At 43.9% G+C, this 10,447-nt stretch overlaps 1 protein-coding gene across 2 annotated transcripts in view; it reads right to left on the bottom strand.

The window, feature by feature from the left end:
* Positions 1–464: 464 nt before the first annotated feature.
* The window catches only part of URB2 (URB2 ribosome biogenesis homolog), a 147,397-nt gene continuing 137,414 nt past the window's right edge, over positions 465–10,447 (bottom strand). For both annotated transcript variants that reach the window (XR_008436286.1, XR_008436285.1), the window contains 2 exons: positions 1,952–2,089; positions 465–525 (listed from right to left, as the gene is read on the bottom strand). The gene's annotated coding sequence lies outside the window, so the exon portion shown is untranslated. The remainder of the gene's footprint in view (positions 526–1,951; positions 2,090–10,447) is intronic.

The following is a 10,447-nucleotide window of genomic DNA, read 5'->3' as shown; positions in this document are numbered from 1 at the left end:
GTGTTTAGGAATATATATGTACATAGGGATGTACATACATAGGAATATGAATTTGTTTATTCAGGGATAGAGTTTGCTTTTGGTCTCACTATGAAGATTGAGTATTTCTAAAGTAACCATTATAAATCAAATGAGAAGGGAAAGGGGAAAAAACTCTTTAATTTTCATTATGAAAAAGTTCCTCCTTATTGATGGGGCTTCTGTTTGCTAGAAAACTTTGTAGGAAAAAATTGGAAGAAAACATTAGCTGCAGCTTACTAATGCAAATGCAAGCATGATTTGACAGAAACATTTAAGTTAACAGGTGTCAAGGACTGTTGATTCAGAGCATGACAACAGCCAACATGGGCCACTTGAGGGTTTTCAGCTGAGATATTTTACACAAGTCTTTCCAGCTGTGTGTGGTATCTCAGACAGCCTTTCTATCTTCTTGAGAAAGTCCTCAAAGGTCCCTAGGACAGCAGCTCAGGTGCCATGTGTTAGCACTGTTTCACAAGATGGGCAAAGCAGACACTTGTTTGGTCACTGCAATATAAGAAAGATACTAAGCCATTAGAGAGTGTCCAAAGAAGGGCAGCAAAGATGATCAAGGGCCTTGAGGGGAAGCCATATGAGGAGCAGCTGAGGTCACTTGGTCTGTTCAGCCTCGAGGAGACTGAGGGCAGACCTCATTGCAGTTACAGCTTCCTTGTGAGGGGGAGAGGAGGGGCAGGCACTGGTCTTTTCTCTGCGGTGACCAGTAACAGGACCTCAGGGAATGGCCTGAAGTTGTGTCAGGGGAAGTTTAGGCTGGATATTAGGAAAAGGTTCTTAAAGCTTCCACCCCAAATGGCGGTTGGGTACTGGAACAGGCTCACCAGGGAAGTGGTCACAGCACCAAGCCTGACAGAGTTCCAGAGGCATTTGGGCAACACTCCATGTGGTGTGATTTTTGGGGTGTCCTGTGCTGGATCAGGAGTTAAACCTGATGATCTTTGGAGGTCCCTTCCAACAGGATATTCTGTGATTCTGCCTTGCCTTGAGAAAATCTCTCAGTCGGACCCTGTAAGTACTGGGGTCAGCAGCCTGCTCTTCCAAAACCCTCCTCCTCCAGTCTAAGCATTGCCATGGGCTTGCTGCCCCTCTCAAACCTGAAACCGCTCCCAGTTTTATGGTATTTCTTCCATCTTTAAACATATACACACTTTCGAAAACCTGTCCCCCTATGGCTCTGTGTACACTGGAGCATCAGCCATGCAAGTGCTGTGTACATGCTTGCTGAGTAGAGTGGAGTATTTGGTGTAAAAATATTTGAGTCCAAAGGTGAGTTAGAAATATATCAGATGAGCAATCCAGGGGAAGACACTAATCCAACAGAATTTATCTGGGTCTCTGCAAGCAGCAGAGGGGAATGCCTACTGTATCTGAGCTTCCAGCAAGGTTATCTGTGCCATATTGCCTTAGCAAATTTCCATTGGCTGCTCAGGCCTCAAAACTTCACATAGCTTCCAATGCATTCAGGAAAAATAGTAACTTTGGTAACAATTAACATATACAGTAAAACTTGTACAGATGAGAAAAAGCAGTGACTAGTCTATCCCATATTTTAGTCCCAGTTCCAAAACCTCTGGTAAATAACAGGAGGTTATTTATTCACTGAGCATTTTCTAGCTCAGGGCTCAGAAGCTGGTAGCCTCTGTGCTTGTATTTGTCAGGATACACACATAGTCAGGTTTTTCTTTAAGGTGAATCTTTCAATTCAAACATGAAAATCTTTTAAAAGCAACCCACTGCCAATCTATTATAAAAATGGTCTCTGCTAGTGAATCTAAGCCAAGGACTCTGGGGACAGTGAGCACCTTAATGATCTAGGAAAGTCATTTAACATCTGTCTCTTTCTATTTAAACCATGCTGATCACCCCATGGACCTAATTTTCCCAGACATAAAATAAGCCAACAATATCTACTTACCTGGTTTGTGCATAGAGATGTCTGCAGTACAGGGTTTGAAGACTGAAGTAATTAATTAGGAAGACCTTTTTGCCTGCCACAGTCTTTGCCATCTGTGTGAGGACCTAGTGTGCAGATCAAGTTGAGCAGCTGAGGTACCTGATAGAGTGATTTATACAGAAAACTGAGTCAGAAGTTTGCTGAAAAAAGGCTGCTGTTGGAAGGCACTGTGGGTCAGGGGGACATCTGCTGCACTGTCTGGGACAAAAAGGTGAGGTGGGTGAGATGTGGTGGTGGAAACAAACCCTCTCTCTGCAGCACCAGCACTGGGGTTTGGCAGAAGGTCTGATTCAGGGTAGGGCATGCAATGGGGAGGCAGAAGTTTGTGTTGAAGGATGTCAGTCTCCTGTTTCAATACTATTAAAGCATAGATCAACATTAAAATGTCTCCATGACAGACTCCCTGGCAAAGCTGCAATGCAAGCACCACAATCCAACCCTTAAAGATCTCTCTATCTGTGGCTGCTCTCAGCTGATGCCCTTGCAGGACTGGGGAGTCTCTCTTCTCTGTCTCCCAGGGTGAGGGCAGGGAGCAGATTAGTGCAGAGGCAATTAAGGACTGTCTGTCAGTGCCACAACTCAGACAAAATCAACAGGTCACACTTCACTGTCTAATTGCCTTTTTCATCCATGGTGCTTTACCATCAAGAAATACAGGAATACAACACTAGAAAGGACAGCTCTAACATATCCAACTAGTACACCAATCCCTTTGTTTTACCCTCCCTTTGTTCTAGGTGTCACCTCTATTCTAGAGCACAGAACCTTACTCACCCCCATCCTCCACTGGCTAGAGCTGCTCCTGGTCTGAACCTGGTCTGCATAGCCACTGACACCAGTGACAGCCCACATCTCTGCTGAGCTTACTGAAATCTGCCCCCCGAGTGCACAATGAGGCAGCTCGGCCAACTCATGGCCCTTCAGAGGCACCTGGTGCCATCCACCGAGCTTTTATAACCCTTGGAGGAGGAAGAAGGCTCTGTAGGATGGGCTGAGATCACCAGTGGGTTTGGCATGGGACTGGTCACAGGCAGGGCCAGATGGCACCGCAGGACTCCTCTCAAACACATCCCTCCACGGACTTTCTGGTTATCCAACAAATAATTACCATGTCCCTTTAGGATGTACATAGCATGTGCCAGCCCAATTACAACATATGGAGTAGGAGGGGATGGTGCCATAAAACAGCAGCTAATAGTGAAAATTAGCCCTGAGGGAGGCAGGAAGGGGGAGACAACTTCATTTTCTTCATTTTCCTCATTTTCCTTTCCCTATGTTTAGCTTCTTTCACTTTTTCTCCCTCAACTTCTTTTCTTGCTTTTGCAATCACTGCACAATTTTTTTTCAGTGGTTTTTGTTCTTAATGAAAGCAGGCTTCCCCTTCTGCCAGGCAGGGGCAGAAATGCTCGAGGGCAGAAGCACTGCCCCTTTCAAGCCAGTCACCCATGAAGGCAGTTCCAGATGACCCACAAGCAGTGACACAGCCACATCTTGGAGCATAATGCTCTTGTAAGGCTGCTTATGGTAATAGAAACTTAACATTCGCTATGAATAATCACAGATTTTATTTATAGTGACAAAATGAGAGGGCCTTTTATGCAATATTGACTCAGGTTACCCAGGTCAATAGCAGCCAAGTCATAGTGACTCATACTGTGGAATTAAATATTTTAAACATAGCACAATTATAGTCTGAGCCTGACTTGCCTTCAGTAACTGCCTTGATCTCATTTTCCTCCTTCCTCCCCCAAAATAGACTAGAGAATTCAAAGTATCCCATGCAATACAGCACCTGATGATCAAAGACAGGGAAAGGAGTGCTCACACTGTCTTTTGGAAGTCTTGCCTAGTGATCTATAGCAATCAGGGGACATGCAATCATGTAGGATGCAGCTGTGATGCCAGGACACAACTTTTGCAGGGTCATGTTATTGCTGCTTTTACAGTAAGGTTACTTGAGGACACAGGTAGCTGAATGATTCATGCAAGGTTGTTGAGAAAACCAAACAGAAGTGTCAGGGATGGAGTTTTAAAGCTCTGAGCTCAAGGCCCCACCAGGGACTTGCCTGCAAGTTTTATAGTTCAGATGACTGAATGGAAAATAATGCTTGCTGAAGCCTTTTGACCTCTCTTTACAAGGTAATAACAGACTTGTGCACTTGGTCCTGGCACAGGTCCTGCTGTCCCAGTGTAGCTTTAACGATGACGTGATAAAGAATCCCCCACTGGAGGTGCAAGTTGGTACCAGCACTGCCCTAAAGCAAAGGCTGGAATAAAAGCATCTGAGAAACAGAGCCACTTGGGCTGGAGGACTTTTCTCACCTGGGTCCTGAAAGTTATGCTGTGAAAAGTTCAGACCGGTCATCAGAAAGGATTTGAGTTCTGTATGGTCAAAACCTGTGTACCAGTGTGTCCCCAGTCCCAGGACGATCCATCTGGCCTTGCCTATTGCTAGGAACAGAGGAGAACCACTGCATGAATCTACCAGAAATAAGGAATTTAATGGGGACACAGGTTTTTTGTGATTATAAATTATCTTCTCTACAAGCTTTCATGACAGACTCCTGCATTTTTTACCTTATTGGGTTAACTTTGGCTGTCCCTGAATATATGGACCCAAACTACAGGCCTGAAACAACTTACAAGTCAGGGCAAATTAGGAATGACCCCTCTGGATGCCACAGAGCCTTGACTACTGGGAGGCAATTCAGACTCTGCTTGCCTCGCATGGCTTTGGGGTATTGATCGATCCCCACGCTGCCAGCATACCAACTGTGCTCTGGCACAGCAGGCACTGGCGCAGAAGGTTCAGTGGCTGTGTCAGCCCTGGGAGGTGACGTGTGCTCTGAAAATGGTTTTTAATTATGCCATTCAACATGGCTTCCCAAGACCATGGAGCCTGCAAGCTGCAGCCATTTTTCACACTGACATGTTTTCAGTGTGCCTTTTATTTTTCCTTCCAGTAAAACTGACCAGAAGAGAAACTACACTGAGACAAGGACTAAATTACTCTGATTCAAGTCTTTCCCATTTGGAAGGGATATTATTGGAGCAATGGATGTAATAAAGTGATTCTTGTTTACATGACTTTTCCATTAGCAGAGGAGGATTTGTGGGAGACGTAGGCTTCTCCAGACATTCAATAAGAGCTGTTTAATGAAACATTATAACCAAAGCATCAGGGTATAAGAGGGTGATTTACCTCAGCTTATTGCTTAGTTAAAGGAGAACACTTTAAGTGAGTGCGAGTGGGAGATGGAGCCTACAGTCTCTCTCTACACATCACAGTACTCAACAGCACACGCAATCTTCTCTGACCAGAGAAGAGTCATTATTTTCCAGGCCATAGTCATTATTTCCATGAGGTCCATGGCATCCCCACTAAGTCTGCTCAAAGAAGGAAGGGCTTCACTCAGCAGTCTCTAGTTACATGGCTAGGTCCTTCAAGGGCAACATTGTCTGTGTTGGTGAAGGCATCATTGCTATGTGTCACGTAGCATCTTTGGCCTGAGTAGTGGAATCTCTCTTACTAAAAAAATAACAAATGTTCAGCTAAAAACTGAAGTAATTTCTTCCCTCTCCAACAGAGCCACTTCTGCAGCAGGGAGGTGCAAAAGGACTATCCATTTACTCTGCTACCAAAACATTGCTTACCTCTGAAGGAGCAATAACTCCCTACAGCTGCCCTAAGACAGTCAAAGTGGTGTGAAAACAAAACTCTGTCATAGGGCTTGAACAGCAACATGACACCCACCACTTGGGATCTCATTGAAGGGATTTATTGTGCTCTGCTCTGTGCAACCAAGCCTGTTTGGCTGCTGAGTAAAGACAGCCCTTAGCAATTTTTGGGTCAGTGTGATACCAGGAAAAAGCTCTCTCCTACAGCAAAAGCAATCATCTTATGGGGTGTGTCAGTGCTCATTGTAGGGAAGGATTCCTAAAGCAGGAGGAATTTGTAGTTCACCATATTGATAAACCTATTGACAAGGCAGCATGCTGTGGAAGAGCCCAGTGCAAATGGAAATGGAGTCAGAGTGGGTCAGGATGCTCCCCTAATGGTTTGAGTATCAGAAAACACAGATAGCCACCGTGCTGCCACATGGAAGCATCATTTGCTGCAAGTCAGTTATTGATCCTTCATATAGCTTCTTCTTATTTAATTAAGTCTCTGGAGATGATAAGGGAGAAAACTAACTTCAGAAATGAAAAGTATCAATAGCTGTAGCTGAGGTTCTGAAGAGCATTATGAATTCAGGGTGATGGAATAATAAACACCACCAGGAGCTTCCCTTGCAGAAAAATGATGTTCATACATAAAAAGTCAGCTGGAAGTCAGATTAGGGCAACTGCTACTGCAAATGGAGTTATAAAAGGGAGAAATTTTACCTTTGGGAGAAATTTAGTTTTGCCTTTGGACATATCTTAATACAAGTTCTGCTGGGAATATACTGGATACAGCAGCCCATGGTTGGTTCTGCTCTCCCTGGAAGGGCAAAGGTGTTCTGCCCTAGCACTGATATATGTTTCAGACCCTCCAAGCAAAACTTCTGGGGCCTCTCTTTCAAGCAGTTTCCCACTACAGTAACTCAACTCTAATAACAAACTTGCACTGCCACATCACCAAACTGAAAAAGTGTGTATTTCTATTCTAAAAGCCCTGACTTTTCCACACCAGTAAGCCAGCAACACTAATAGCTGCCATTAGCTAATAGCACTTGGAGCATCTTTATGGGTCAGCTGTGAGTTTGTGCATGACATCCATACATGACATGAGGAAAGAAGTTCCCTGTATATGAAATCAAGAGGAAAAAAAAAAAAGTGAAGAAAAAAAAACAATATTGCAAGGAGAACACAACAGGAAATACAAGTGATTAGGTGATATCAACATGGCCAATGTAGTTCTCACTAATTTTGAAGGACTTGGTGACCCCATAGTTCTTACATTTGGCATTACAAAACTGGAAAACTCTGCCACAGGAAAAAATGTTAAATGCACTAAGATGCTCTCAGAGTAAATGTATGAATAGCTTGATTTGTCTTGATGGATGGATAGACATTGTCACAGTTCACTTCATCTGACAGAACTAAGACTCATATATGGTACAAATTGACTCAGAAAAGAGAAGCCTACCACATGCTATTACTGCTACATTTGATCTTAATAACTATGTACTATAAACAGATTTTGGTGCACGGCTGCTTCCAAGGGCAAAAATGAAGAGCAACCCAGCAAGAATCAAAAGCTCTCCTGAGTATGTTCCCCTTTGCACACCCTGAGCACTTTGAAGAGTGGAAAGAATCCAGTTAAATCTTATTCTGCTTTCCCCCTTTCATCCACCTCATCATCACCATTTATTTGGTACTCCTAAAAGATTTGCTAAGGCCAGGGAAAGAAGGAACTCGATCTGTGTTGCATGTGTCTTCCTGATGTTAAAACCAAACACTCTTACAGTTCTTGGTTCTTCTTCTCATGCCCTATTTAGAGAAGAAATTCTGGGTTTTGTTTAACTTCTCATGCAAGACAAAAAGGATTTTAGGGCTTTTCCTATATACTCCAGCCACTTTTCACAGTTTCATATCCTGGACATACAGAATGGCTGCATCTTTAGGGAAGAGGAATTTAAATAAGGGGTATCATTGAAGAGTAAAGGTAAACCTGTCAAACCCAAAATCTACCAAAAAATAAAGGAAAATAGGTGGTGGCAACACAGAAGCTCAGGTAACAACCTCCACCCCCTCACCCACTGCATGTCACAGCAAAGGCTGGACAAAGGAAAAATTCTGCAGCTGGTGACATGGCTCACTGCTGGGAGGTTTTCCAGCAGCTCAGGAGAAGTGTCCAGCCTGGCACAGAAAGCCCTTCCCTGTGTTCAAAGAGATGACACTCTGTCCTTGGCCCTGCCCAACACTTGCAAGGTGATTCTGGATGCATCATTGCCTGTCTCTTTGCCAGCAGTAGAGCAGCCTCCCATGAGAAATGGGGGGGGGGGGGGGGGGGGGGGAAAGACGTATTTGTTTTTATGTGATCAGTCACTGAATATATTGGGGTTTTTTTCTTTTTCTTTTTTTCTCATAAATAGCTCTTATTTCTTCTTGGGTACTTCCTGCCTACAAGAGCAGAGGAGGAGAGAAACAAGGTATAATCTGGGTGCTAGCAAACATCACTTTTTGTAATCAGAAAAGCCCTAAACATCTTCCTTTTCCTTTTTTCTTCTTTTTCTCTTCTGAAGCAAACAATCAAATACTATCCACTGGGGAGTGTGATTCATAATAAAATCTCTCTGTCTAATCATCATGCCCAAAAAGACTTTTGTCTTCTTATAATTACATGGAGCACAGAGGTTTTAGCAGGGCTCCTTCCCAGTGTACATGAACCGAGTGAGACAACCGTTGAAGTCCCACAGCCTCTTATCTGATGGGCAGCCTCATTCCTTGGTCACAAAGCAGAAGTTTAAATTGGTTTCATTACTGTGAAGGGCAAGTGGTCTGACGCCAGAATATCACACTTCTTCCCACTTCCTACTGCTCTCCTCATCCCAACACTCGTGGGCATAGGCACAGGTCCACTTGGACACACTTAGTCCCCTTTCCTTTTCTGTGTAGCGTATCACCAGTTGATCGTGACACCTATAAAGGCAGAGGCAGTGAGCTGGGCATCTTTACCAAGAAAAACACTTAGCTGCAGCATGGCAAGCTAGAAGGTGAGGGAATTGGAAGGACATAATGAAGAAAGCATCGGTAAATGAAAATATGGAGTGGATAAGTGAAGAAGAAAGAGCCTTTAACAAAAATGCACTGCAAATAGAGGAATGCGGAAGATTGTTTCTACGGCAATGTAAATAAGACCACGAAACTGCCGCCTGCAAGCAAATGTATTTAAAATGAAACATGAGGTAACTGAGGTAACAGAGTCTGTGGCATTAATGGCAAAGCAATTTAGCATCACCATGCGCTCCCCACACTTTTGCCACAAGGCGCAATGGGACTGCCCAGGTTTTAGCTCTGGGGACAATGTCCAGGCAGCACTCAGGTCACAAGTCTGCAAGGGCAGGCCAGAGAAATGAGTCTACTCCCACATGGATCAGGCTTGTGTCTTGATTCAGCCATGCTGACTTGAATAATCCCTTCCTGCAGTTTTTGGCAATCTTAAAAATTGAGCATTTTAGACTCCTGTTGAATCCCTGGTTGAATGAACCCTGTAAAGGGATTTACTCCTCTCTCTCTCTCTCTCCCCCTCTGGCTGCTGCATTCTTGGTCAAACCCCTGCTTCTACCTGGTCTCTGGGGCCAGGGAGCCCTTCTGGAAAGAGGTGGCAGGACAGGGCAGACAGGGGCAGGTAGCTCCATAAAAACAGGAGCTGCCTCCCCTCTCGTGACCCCAGTGCCATCAGCTCACCAGCACCCTGTTGAGCCTTCCTCTTAGCTTGACTTAGACAGGTGATAAGAGATTGTTAAAGCTGTGTGCACATAACATACTCTAAAATAAAACATGTTACTCTGTATGTGGTAGATTAGGATAATTTTTTGGTCAAATAGACTGAACTAAAAGATTAAAATAGAGGGAAAATAAACTCCAGTACAACTACCTGGCTTTATGAGCCTGTTCCTAACCTGCTGCAAAGAAGGCAAGATTATTAAAAAATGAAATCAGCGTTTCTTCCACATGACCTTTCTTTGAGACCCTTGCCATTCTTTCTTGGAGACATACAAGACCTTTCTTTCCAAACCAGGACTCAAATGAGAAGCCATGCATGCTTTGGAAGGCAGGTAGCCAGCCACCAGCAGCCCCAGCTCTCCCAGACTCTCCCACTAATCCCCAGCAAGCTGTCTGTGCTATACCAGCATCAGAAGCAACAGGCCAAAGATGACAGGTGCACTTGTCTAAATTAAATGTTGCCGAGTGGTTCTCAAGGAAAGGGCTCTCAGCAAAGTGTAAGATGTAAGTCAAAGTGCAGAGAGAGTGCTTCAACAGACATTCTTATCAGTTGTGCTGCTAGACGCCCTTTTTCAGCTATATGACATTTCGGTTCCCTAAACTCTATTATGCCCTATTTATTTCCATTTTCTGAATAGTAAAAGCTGTAATATAGCACCTCAGGCACTGGTCTGAGGCTTTGGAGAGTTGGGTCTGGCTTGTTGCTGTGCATGCAGCATGGCAATGCCTTTATTGAGAGAACAAGGATAATACATCCATGGTGCAACTGAATCCAGGTTATAAGAGCCTCATATGAGGCTCTGTTGAGTGCTGAGGGTTTGTGGTGCTACATGTATTGGTTTTGAATGAAACTCAACCTTTTTGCTTTTTTTTTTTTTTATGTAAGACAGCTTATTTACTCTTAGTGCTCTTATTTGTGCTATGCCAATGCCATTTATCAAAATGAAGTTTGTGTCAGCTATATTTTGCTGCTGTCAACCTGAGCAAAACAGCAGTGAATGAGGCCCTTTCCTTTTAATTATC

This window comes from Vidua macroura, chromosome 3 (genome assembly GCF_024509145.1).
Source record: "Vidua macroura isolate BioBank_ID:100142 chromosome 3, ASM2450914v1, whole genome shotgun sequence".
NCBI lineage: Eukaryota > Metazoa > Chordata > Aves > Passeriformes > Viduidae > Vidua > Vidua macroura.
The sequence above is the reverse complement of the archived record's forward strand: the minus strand, read 5'-3'. Positions and strand labels throughout refer to the sequence as shown.